This window comes from Galeopterus variegatus, unplaced genomic scaffold, assembly GCF_000696425.1.
Source record: "Galeopterus variegatus unplaced genomic scaffold, G_variegatus-3.0.2 Scaffold341, whole genome shotgun sequence".
NCBI classification, from domain to species: domain Eukaryota; kingdom Metazoa; phylum Chordata; class Mammalia; order Dermoptera; family Cynocephalidae; genus Galeopterus; species Galeopterus variegatus.
In genome coordinates this window covers 388934-401680 of record NW_007726452.1, presented here as the reverse complement: position 1 = coordinate 401680, position 12747 = coordinate 388934, and positions in this window count along the sequence as shown.

The window sequence follows — 12747 nt, the reverse complement described above, 5'->3', positions numbered from 1 at the left end:
AAAGAGTGATGTGTACTTGATTTTCAAATCATTCCTTAGTAAGCAAAATTTATTTTAAAATTAGTTGAAATTTGATTTGAATTTACAGAATTTGAAATACAGGTTTGTAACTTTGATTAAATTCAATATTTGTAAATGATTAGGTAAATGAAATAGAAGCTGGAATTCCTAGAAAGGGAATTATAACCAAGGAAAAGATTTTTTTTACCATAGTACTTGAAGGTAAAAAGGCAATATTGGAATTACTCGTTATTTCAATAAAATATTAATTGCAACATTCTTTTTAACACTGAAGCACTAGCAATAACATATATTCTCATCAACAGGGAAACTGTTAAATATGATGAAGCTGTGTGTTGTGGACACAGACGTCTTTTAATTTCATTATTTTATTCTGTACTCTTGTCTGGATGTTTAATATTTTGTAATATAAAATAGTACTAAAAGGTAAAAAAAAAATCGTGATATATTGACTCTATGGAATTCCATGCCACCCTATTAGAATAGTGTAAATCTATGGCATTAACTTGAAAATATACCAATGATAGGTTGATAAGCAAGTCACAGAACATGTAGAGAATGATTTATACAGATAAATAGGAAATAAAACAAACCCTGTGTGTAGGGAAGGAAAGAGGTGGGTATGGAAAGAGATCCATAAGATGTACACCAAATTATTAATGGTGGCCTCCTTTTGGATTTGGGATTGGAGGAAGGAGAGGCAGCGTATTAGGATTTTGACATTATTCTATAAACCTCTGTATTATTTATTTTTTTCTTATAATAAGCCTGCATTACTTTTTTGAATAATAAAAAAAGAGAAAAAATAAGGGACACTGGTAATTTGACAACCCACTATTGTCCTAAAACAAACTTGGTTTAGAAATTCAGATGAGGGCCGGCCCGGTGGCGCACTGGATAGTGCACCACTTGGGAAGCGCGGCGGCGTTCCCGCCCGAGGGTTCAGATCCCACATACAGACCGGTTCCCGCTCACTGGCTGAGCGAGGCGTGGGAGCAACGCCGAGGGTTGCGATCCCGTTGCCGGTCCCGGTCCGGTACAGGGGTGACGCTGAGGGTTGCGATCCGTTGCCGGACACGGAAAAAGACAAAAAAAAAAAAGAAATTCAGATGAAAATTTAAAATAAAATAATTTCAGTCTGATTTTGAAAATAAGATGAATACTATGGTAAATGATAGGACATGTGGAAACCACTTGAAGATATGGATGAAACATTCTGCATTTATACCTTATTCTGTTATTATTAGCATTGATGTAATAATCATTGATAAAAATTACATACATCGAATCTTTCAAGTGTCATTAAGGAAATAAATGTCGATCATTAATAAGCACACATTATATATAATTTACTTTGCTTAAATTTAAACTTTATTTCAGTCAAACACAGTGGACACTGGACTAGAAATTCCAGTTGTAACTGAGAAGATAATTAAATGCAGTTTCAGACATGAGGATAACTTTTGAGGTTGGCTGACTTTTCATATATCTGATAGGTAATAGTTTTAACCTGCATTTTACCTGTCAGAGATCTCTTTAATGGCAGGATTATGTAGGACCATGTCTTATTTATCCTTATTTATACATTTATCCACCTAGCTTAGAGTCTGATACATAGAAGTGCTCAATACTTCACTAAATTGATTTTTTTCCTGCTACTATAAGTTGAATTTTATATCTTCTCACATGAATTTTTTAAAAGGACATTTGAAACAAAATCCTATAATATTCCACTGTAAGTTAATACTGGTCATGACGTAAAAGTTTTAAATTCTGAATCCTGAGGCTATATCTTTATAACCAAATTACAAATTTGATTAATCCAGGGTAAAGGACCTCATTTCATATTTATAATGCTGCCACCTTGCTTTCTATTCTCTGACCACACTCACCTTCTTCTTGCCCCTTGCACACACCAAGCTCATAACCATCATAGGGCCATTTCAATTATTTTCCCTTGCTCCCAGATCAACACTTTGCTAATGCCTTCATATCATTTGGCCTGAACACAAGTATCACTTATTTAGTGAAAATATCAACCAATTTGAAGTAGCTCTCAACACTCCCAGCCCAACTCTGCCCTTTCTAGTCTCTCTTTCTACATCACACTGTCTTAGTACCTTCAAAGCCTTTATCAATTACCTGAAATCATATTGTGTATTTACGTGGTTCCTTTTGTACTAACTCTCTCTTTCTTCCTTGATTAGATGTAAATTCCATATATGACAGCAGGGGCCTTTCCTATATGGTTCACCTTTGAATCCTCCGTGCCTAGAATAGTGTTCTACTCATAGAAGTCATTCACAAAATTTGAGGATGCAAACAGCAAATATGAAATAGCAAGGGCAAGTCTGCATTGACCACTTCCTTGGTTCCTTGAATTACTCCTGTCATAGGAGATACTTAACAAATCCAAAAACTACACCCAAGTTCCTCTAAGTCACCGAATTAACAATCAGACCATAGCATACAATTTCATCAGTTTCCTCATTTATCATGCACCAACTTCAGAAGGCTGTCAGGGGAATTAAATAAGAAAACAAAATCCATGTTGATATGTGGACGCACGGGGCTCAGTTCGTTCACTCACTGGCAAACTGCATGATTTAAATGTATTCCTTTAAAAGGTACCAACCACTGCTTTAAACCGTGCATCTTTGTGGGAAGGGGTGGCTGGTAGAATCAAAACTGCTGGGTATCAAGAAGTACAAGACAAAATAAGTGGTCAACATCCCTTAATACATGACCTCTTGCCTATACACCTGGATGGGTGAGCAGTGCAGGCTTGAAGAAAAGCCGGGGATCTCCAATCAGGAAACTAGAAGCAGTCCTTAAAGGATGACACTGGAAGTCACACCAAAATTACTTGGAAAGTTCTACTTCCAACTGTGAAAACCACGTTGTCTACATTATAGACTGTTTCTACCAACAAATGAAATGATGAATATTGAGCAAAGTCAATATGATTTGCCTTTTAAAATAACTAAATTTCCTGGGTAATTCAAATGAAAGTGTTATCAGGGAAGATCTTATTTTATTCGCATTATATAAGCAAATCTGTAACTTTATAGCTTAAAAAGATAAATCAGAAAAACCTAATCTTGGCTGTGTCAAATGTGTCATCAAACCCAAGTGGTGAATAGGGAATGGTATTTAGAGGAAAATGGCAGAGCAAGTTAAAGAGGTGATTTTGTATCATATGCCCTGGACAAGATGAATGTCAAAATAGTGTACTCCAACAGTGTCTAATAGAAAAAAATTAATGCCCATGCTCTGAAGTCTCCACAGCCAAAATGGAGTAGTCCATTTTAATTTTCAGAGGAATTTGGTGAACAAATGACTAGATATCCACCAAACCTTGGTACTAATGAAAAATACAGTGCATTCTGAGAAAATCAATATATAGTTTGCCTGAAGGTATCCCAAAGGAAACATTCGGTTATTGAGGTTTAAAATACGTTAGCCCGAGAATAATAAAATTCTTGAATTGCAGGCGTTTGCAAGAACAGCAAAGGGGTTAAAGACATTTTATATTTTATCAAAGCTCTAAAACTGCTGTGCAGAGTTTTTATGCATTTCATATTTTTTTCCTTGCTGCTTCTCCATGCAAAAGCCTTCACCAATTCCTAAGAGCATTGCTTTACTGTTTAGACCTCCTTAATTTGCTCTTCAAATAAAATATCCTCAGTCCCACTTCTAACAAGCTTCCACAGGTTCACAGGGTCACTGAAGATTGGGTTGAGGGAACTGCGAGCATATCTTGAGGAACAGATATTTGTCACAGTGTCTCAGTATTGTTTGCTGTTTTTGTTTCTGTTTTATTTAATTTTTGGAAAATAAGTACTTTTTTAGCCAAACCATTTGAGGGAACTGCGAGCATATCTTGAGGAACAGATATTTGTCACAGTGTCTCAGTATTGTTTCCTGTTTTTGTTTCTGTTTTATTTAATTTTTGGAAAATAAGTACTTTTTTAGCCAAACCATTTTTAGCTTTAGTTTTAATTATGAATCTTATGAATCTCATTTTGTTTAATTACATGAAGAAAAATGGGGAATTCTCTATTTAAAAAAAATAAATGCAACAAAAACATCAAGATACAAATATAAAGGGTGAAGACTGTGGCTGGAGGAAAAAAGTGAAGTATAGGTTGGAAAATTGTCTGCTCAATTTGGACTAAATCATGTGGTTAATTCAGGTAGTAATCTAATCTGACCCTAGCAGTCTACATCTATGCGTTATTCTTCAGTATTTGTTCAATATTATGAACTGAAGTCCTTCCTAGGGAGGAAAAAAAATATTTTAGAAATAAAGTAGACAAAGTAGTTTAGTACATGCAACAAAACTCTTGGTCAAAGGGATGACTCAAGACAAGTATTTGTCAAAAAACTACTGTAATTTCATAGAACTAATACTAAATTTGGTACAGAAGTAAAAAAAAATTTTCTTCTAATTTAAAAAAGTATGTAAGCATACTAACAAATATATTTTTGACTTCTCCAAATACTACTGCACTTGCTCTAGCAGTGGTCATGAGAAAGATCATTTTAAAAAGTGTTTACAAGGTTAACTTTGTAATCATCTTCTGGTAATCACCTACAGTCTTATGATGCATTGAGTCACAAACAGAAACATTAGGATTATCATATCCAGAACTCATCACCTAGAAACAATTCATTATAATTCTGTTAGTGTAGCCATTTATTCTGATCTCTTATTTTTGAATTCTTCAGAAAGTCCCAAAGTTAGTTGGTGTTACAAAAATTCCTTATATTTCAAAACAAAATTAGAGTATATTTTAAGAAAAAAATTTATATTGTACAGTAAGCTGTGGACTGTGACTACAATGATAGAGTGTCGTAACTCTAAAGAGATTGAGTACAAAACTGGGCTGAGAGCTCAGTTGATTAGAGTGTCGTGCTGATAACTCCAAGGTCCAGGGTTTGATCCCTGTACTGGGCAGCTACCAAAATAATAATAATAATAATAATAATAATAATAATAATAATAATAATAATAATAATAATAATAATAATAATAATAATAATAATGATAAAAGAAGAAGGAGGAGGAGGAGGGATTGAGCACGACTGTTTCAAGTATTGTTTGCACTAGAGTCAACTGGACTGATGATGAGCTCTGAATGTTAATCCTTTGTGTTGGTCACATAGCTCTGACCCAAAGAGTTCAAAATATGAAAATACATCTAATGATCTTTTCATTAAACTTCACTGAAAATGCAAATGAGTGAGATTACAGAGGTTGATTTTATAGACCACAAATTTTTAGCGGAGTATCCTACAGCTAGGTTAAAATAGTGAGTCTCAGCAAGTGCTCTAAACCCAAGTAGTAGAAAAATATTTGCCATTTTCTGGTAGATTTAATCAGTAGATTACCTATAGATGATATGAGGAGTGAATTCCTCTGGTAGATTTAATCAGTAGATTACCTATAGATGATATGAGGAGTGAATTCCTAAGTCATATATTCCGTATATTTGTGCTGCTGAAATTGTGTTGAAATTTGTCCCTGAAATTTGTGTTGCTTTTTAGAAACTATGATAGTAAAAAGTAGCACAAGATTCTGAGTCTTAAGAATCATCACAATCCATTTGAAAATCTTACTTGAATTCGATTCCATCCACTATTAGCTTAGTTTATTAATATTATTAGTGAATGAAACATAAAATATGACAATCTTTTGGCGTTTTCAAAAAGAACTTCACTACATACTAAAGAGAATGAAAAACAAATTAAGAGAATATAACTGCCGTCAACAATATGCAAGTTTTAACAGACCATTCAGCTTCTGAACGATTTCTTTATTGCATAAGAACTTATTTTTCTTAGTCATTTGGGCTACATCAATCTATTCTCTCTCCAAAAAAATGATAAATTGGAGTTCATCAATATTATAAAATGCCAGCAATGAAAATTATAAAAATCAAGCCAAAAATAAACTTTAACACAGAAATATGAATTTTAAAAGTGTCTGATACTGATGTATTAAGAAACATAGTAAGAAATTGACATGTTTTCATAAAATATAAAAAGTTAATACTAAAGATATATAACTTTTCATGAGTAATACATTTCACAGTATTATATGGAGTACTATTTGGTTATAAAGTTGCTGCTTTCCAGCAAATTAACGAATAAATATTACGTGGTATATATTTAAGCAGCAGCTCTGTGTAATGGAAAGAATAAGGGCTTTGAGAGCAAACACATAAGTGCCAGATATGACCACTTTCTAGCTGTATGATACTGGGCAAATTGCTTTATCCCTGTGAGGTCACTGTGAGGATTAATGAGATAGTATGTGCAAAGCATCTGGTTCAGCATCAGCTTTTAGTAATCGATAGTGTCTATCCTTTTTGCAATTCTCTTTCCTTAATGTTGTATAGATATTTGTTCCACTTTTCAGATATTGATAACTGACCAACATAGCTGATGGTTTGGGCAGCTACCTAGATTTTCAGAACAAAGTCCTGCAGTTCTCAGTGAATATCAAAATCTATGCATGCACCTGGCCATATCTCTCAAAGATAAACATTTTCTTTTTCAGAGCATGTTTGTTTGCTAATTGGGCAAATAAAAAAACATCAAGACCAACCTGTTAGTTTTTAGAGTCAATGCTTTGATTTCTGTCATTTTTATTTTTTACAAATTGTTAACTCATTTATCTCAAAAAATTATATAAACAAAATTCAATGAGTAAAATAATAAAATGTGATTTTAATAATTTTTAGAAAATATCTTTATATAATTTAACAAATGTTCAAGCTGCAATAAAAGGATACATAAATAAAATGTACTGAACAATTCAGTTGTCTAAATTAAAATCATTTTACAAGTCCATATTTGAGTTAAAACTAAATAATACAATATAGAAAAGTAGGTAAAGTTTCAAGTAAAACAATCTAAAAGAATATAACACTTAGATCTAAAAATACAGTGAACTCTAGGTCAGCCTTATTTATTTACTACAAAAGTCCCTGGATAGGACACTGAATTCAGAATAAATTTGTAGATGAAGTTCTCAGTGTCTGCTTATTAAAAAAAAAAAAAATGATAGATTTCTTCTGATCTTTCAGAGCCTCAATCATTTTTGCCCCAGCAATATTTTTCAGTTTTTAAAATACTCTGTGGAATACAGAATAAGGTTAAAGGCAACATTCTGTCTTTGAGGGCTTCCTTAGGCAGAAGAAATACAAAAATGTGGGTTTTATATATTATGGCCTAAAGAAAGACTAACAGCCAAAACATCACCTTTAACATGGTTTCTATTTCTGAGTAGTTTATCAACCAGCACCACACCCTCCCCTTAATTCTTTGGTCTAAAAACTGGTATGGGATTCACTCTCAGTATTTTAAACGTAGTCTGGCTCCGATGGGCCTCATTAGAAAGTCTCAATATTACTAACCTTTTTTTTCCCTACTCATCGTATAACAGCAAATGACTGCTTAGTCGAGCTGCAGAAGAAACAACCCAATTGGCTGTTTTATATACATTTAAAATTTAAGAATCACTTTTAGAGAATGTGTATTATCAAACCATTAGCTTAAAAAATATTCTTTCTCATTAAATAATAGGCCTGGTCATAACTATAGAGATACTCATCAATTCACAATATATTCCTAAACCCAGGATTGTTGTAAAGTAGAATGCACAGACTGCAGTTGGTTTAGAAGTACAAACTTCATGCTTTATAATCTGCTTCCAAACAGTAACAAAAACAAGATCTGGTTTAAGAGTCAAGGCTCTAATGACAAGAAACTTCAAACCATCAAGAGATTTCAAATTGTCATGCCTTCACTTTCATTATTTATTCTACCTATATTATGGCCTGAAAATAGTTGAAAAGAAAAACAGTAAAATGAGTGATTAAGTCTCCAAGTAGGTACAGAACATTTCATTTTAGACATGCTTTATTTCACTGATTCCACTGTTTCGATTTTGGGTTGGGGCATAAGTTTGTTTATTTGTTGGTTGGTTGGTTTCATCCAACCTAAACTGCCCATCGATTCAGCCCAGATGTTCAGAGCAATTTGTAATAAAAACAAATATGTAGCAATTTGTTTTTAATATTTAAGTATTATATTAACACAATATATACCCACCCCAATTCAAACCCTTGGATGTACTTAGAATCCACTGTTTAATTTGCAGGGGCATTAACTGAGAAAACCATTCATTTTCCCCTAAAATATTCTATCACCAGGTTTTAGGTAAACAGAACTTTTAAATTTTTGTACAACAAAATGAATATTATTGCCAATATGCTGGTCTTGAGGATCACATTTGGATGCTATTTATCCATTAGACTATGGATATTTGGGCAAAAATATTAAAGTACATTAGAAATCCAGATCACAATTCAAAAGATAGGTTTTATCAGTCCTAGTCCAGTCAGGAAACAGAAACCATATGAGTTATTTCAAAAGAGAAAATTTAATATGAAGAAGTGTTAACTATCAATAAATTGTGCTGGAACTATAGGATATATATATACACCAAAAAAAAAAAAAAAAAAAAAAAAGAGCAAAAAGCTTTGATTTATACCTTACAACACATACAAATACTAAAACAAAATGGATCAGAGACCTAAATGTAAAACCTAAAACTATAAACATTCTAGAAGAAAACACAGGAGAAAATATTTGTAACATTGGGTTAGGCAAAGATTTCTTACATACAAAAATGTTCTCAGATTCTTAAAAAGTTAAACAAGTAACTCCTAGATATTTACCCAGGAGAAATGAAAGCATATGCCCATACAAAGAGTTAAACACAAATGTTCAGAGAGACTTTTTTAATTGTCAAAAAGAGGAAATAATAAAAATCACCATCAATAAGTGAATGGATAAACAAATTGTGGCATATACATATACTGTAATACTACCCAGGAATAAAAAGGACTGAAGTACTAATGCACCCAGCAACGTGGATGAATTGCAAGATGATTATTCTGAATGATAGAAGCCAGACCAAAAAAAAAAAAAAAAGAGATAGAAAGAGAGAGAGAGAGAAAGTACATACTATGTGATCAAATTGATATGAAATTCTAAAAGATACAAACTAATCTACAGTAATAAAAAGCAGATCAGAAGTTCCCTGGGTATGTGAGGGGTGGGGGAGACAAGGAGGACAGGGCCACGGGGAGGCATTCGGAGTATGAGGAAATTCTCTGGGGTGGTGGATATATGTTCATTTGCTTGGTTGCAATTTCATTGACACTATCCAGCAGAGTAAGGGAATGTGTCTGGAACTCAGGGAGTTCTTTGGGCATTTCTTAGGACTTCCATGTCCAATAGTAAAAGATTATAAAAAACTATGACAACTGAAAAAGGGCAGGATTCAGACCCATCACAAATGAAAGTTTGGGTCACCCTACCAAGTAAAGAACTTTGACCAGCTGACGAGGAGATTAAGACACAGACACACACAGAGGAAAGACCATATGGAGGCACAGGGAGAAGATGACCATCTTACAAGCCAAGCAGAGAGACCTAAGAAGAAACCAATCCTGATGCTTTTTTATTTTATTTTATTTTTTTGTGGCTGATTGAACGCTGGACCTTGGTATTATTAGCACCACACTCTAACCAACTGAGATAACTGGCCAGCCCCCTGCTGCACCTTGATCCTGGACTGCTAGTCTCCAGAACTGTAAGAAAATAAACTTCTGTTGTTAAGCCACCCACTATGTAGTACTTTGCTATGGCAGCCCTAGGAAACCAATACAATGTACTTCTACTCATATCTCAAATCAGACAAAACGAACAGCCAAATGTACAGCTTGAAATTCTGCCCACTGGAAGGAATGCCTTTCATCAAATATCCCTGTAGGTCAAAACATTCTAATTACCACTGTGTCTCTGCTGCCCATTACAATAAATGCACCCAACCTGTTTTTGAAAATTAAGTGCTGCCATTTGGCCTGAAGAGGACAGTCACTAGAGAGCTGTTCAAGGATGCAAAGGCTCCTCCCTCACTAATGCATTTCTCTAAGCCTTTGTAAAGTGAGTGTCCTTTGGGCTGTCTCTGGAGATGTACTTAGGAAATGGCTATGCATGACATGCATGATAAATCCATCCCAATATTCCTGTCTTCATAAGCCTTTGGCTTCTACTATTCCAAAGAAGTTCTGGCATCTTTTCCCCATTATATATAGGCCACCATTGAGTTTAACTTTTAGTCAACCAAATAAGTAACTGCTAGAGTCACTTCCATATGCACAAGCTAATGCATTAAATTCAGAATATTTAGTAAGTTCATCCATATTGATAAATGTGGCCCAACCCAATGTTATATTACATCCTCCTTGGTCCAAAACCCTTAGAATTCATTCCCTCATGTATTCCCCATATTTCTGCCTATATAAGTGAGCAAAATTTTACAGTTCTCTTGGTATTCAAGTTATTTCTTGCTGAGACTTTGTACTTGTACCCAAGAAGCACACCATAAGATGACCCTAGTAATGGGCCTATTGACAAAAAAAAAAAAAAAATGGCTGGTAGGTATTGAGGAGACTGGGCATCCCCTCACAAGGTAACTGCTCTGGGAAGGTTATTACGGGGTTTTCAAGTAGGGGAATGCTAGTCTCCTCAGACATCAAAAGGCAAGCTGCTTCCGTGAACAATGCCTCAATTTCAAGTTTCAGAGGCCCACCTCTTCCAATTCATGCACTTACTTTCATGAGACATACTTGGCAAGACTGTGAATTCAATTTGTTAGAATTTTGTGATCTGTACAATTAAATATGATGTTTAATTTTCAGCAATATTGGTGTTTGTTGCTACAAGAAATAAGAGATTATTTTAAGGATACTATAGAAGCTCTCAAGTTTTTTGACCATGTTTTGAACTAAGAGTTAGAAACCTGTGCTTCTCATTTGTTTTCTGTAAATGTTCCAGTTCATTCAAAAGAATCTATCTCGCATCACAATGCTTTTAGTCATTAACACAGCCACAGTGGCAACCACTTAGGTTTCCAAGGTACTTGCTCCAGAAGGTACTTCATCACACCAACTATATGTGATAATTTGATCAATTTTGGTGCTACTACATTCCATGGATTACTAGCAACTCATATGCTATTGGTACAGAGTTTAGCATTTCATTCAAGTCCAAGGACATGACCAAGCCAATCCCCAAATCCCATATTTGTAAAATATCCTGATAACTATTCTACTTTTACTTAGACCTTATATAACATATATCCAAATTATTTCCTAATCTGTAAAATGTGATTGGTAATGATAACTGGATAGGAAGAGATGACCAATAATAAATTGCAAAAATATTTTGAAATGTGATGAAATCTCATGTGAATCACTGATAAAGTGTCTTCCTTACATTGTGGTGAGTCTATTATAGTGACTGGGAACTAACATTTAGGTAATTAATCTAATGCTTATTTCAAACCAATAATTGTATGCTTCTTCTCAAGGAATTTGTATGTAGCTGCGCTACAGATTAGCTCATTTCTGATTTTAGATGTACTAAGGGCAACTTACAGGCACTGAACTAAATTCCCTAGGAAAAAGAGACATTTTCATTTCAACTTTGATTTTGCAATATCTTTTTAAATGCTCTAAATTTACAGCTATTTGAGAGAAAACAAAAGGACCTATAATCTTTTCTCTAGTTATCACATTACAGTAACAGGTTTTTATTTTTTATTTTTCTCCTCCCATAATTCCTCATGGTAGGTGGGAAGAAGAAAAGGAATTATCTGGAATTCAACTTTTATTAAACAGCAAGTTGCCAAGCATCAATACCAGTTCCAGGCCTACAAAAACTAGTTCTTCAACTACATCTCTTAAGCACAAAGTGAGGTCGCAAGACAGATGAATGCTCTTCTGAATTTAAACAATATTCATAAGAAAAGTTGCACTCTTACCAGTGTGTAGAATTTGTTCTGGCACCTAGATATTGAGTAGGTCCAGTTCCTTAAGGGACATTAATGTCACAGTATCAACAAAATATTTCATAGACTATGCCTTTGCCATTTAAATGAGTAATATAAATCAAGCTCCATAAACATTTTTAGTCTGACTTTACCTCAACCATCACTGTAATATAAAACAATGGATAATCCCTAATTTCTAAATTGATTTTTTTATCATACCAACTTATGTTGTAACAGGTTTAGTATAATACTTCTGATTAAACATTTTAATTTAAGGATGTTGAATCAAATCAATATTGACTACAGTAGCAGAATTAAAGCATTATGAAATATTAAGCTTTTGGGCTGGCCCCGTGGCACACTCAGGAGAGTGCGGCGCTGGGAGCACAGCAGCGTTCCCGACGCGGGTTTGGATCCTATATAGGAATGGCCGGTGCGCTCACTGTCTGAGCGCGGTGTGGGCGACACCAAGCCAAGGGTTGCAATCCCCTTACCGGTCACAAAAAACAGGACAAAAAAAAAAAAGAAAGAAATATTAAGCTTTCTATGTTTAAGGGCAAAGGATCTATTTAGAAAACAGAATTATGTGGTAGAAATAATTGCATGAAAATTATATAATCTAGTGGTTGATTTACCTTGCTGAGTATTAGATTCATGTTGGGAGTTGTTTTCTGAGTCAGTTTTTGTTTTAAATCTCCGGGCACCATCTAAATTAGAGACTTTGGGGGTTGAGCTCCAATTTTCGTAGTTTCTAAGTTTCTTAAATGATTCTAAAGTGCAGCTGGGGTTGAAAAATACTGTTATAGGCCCAT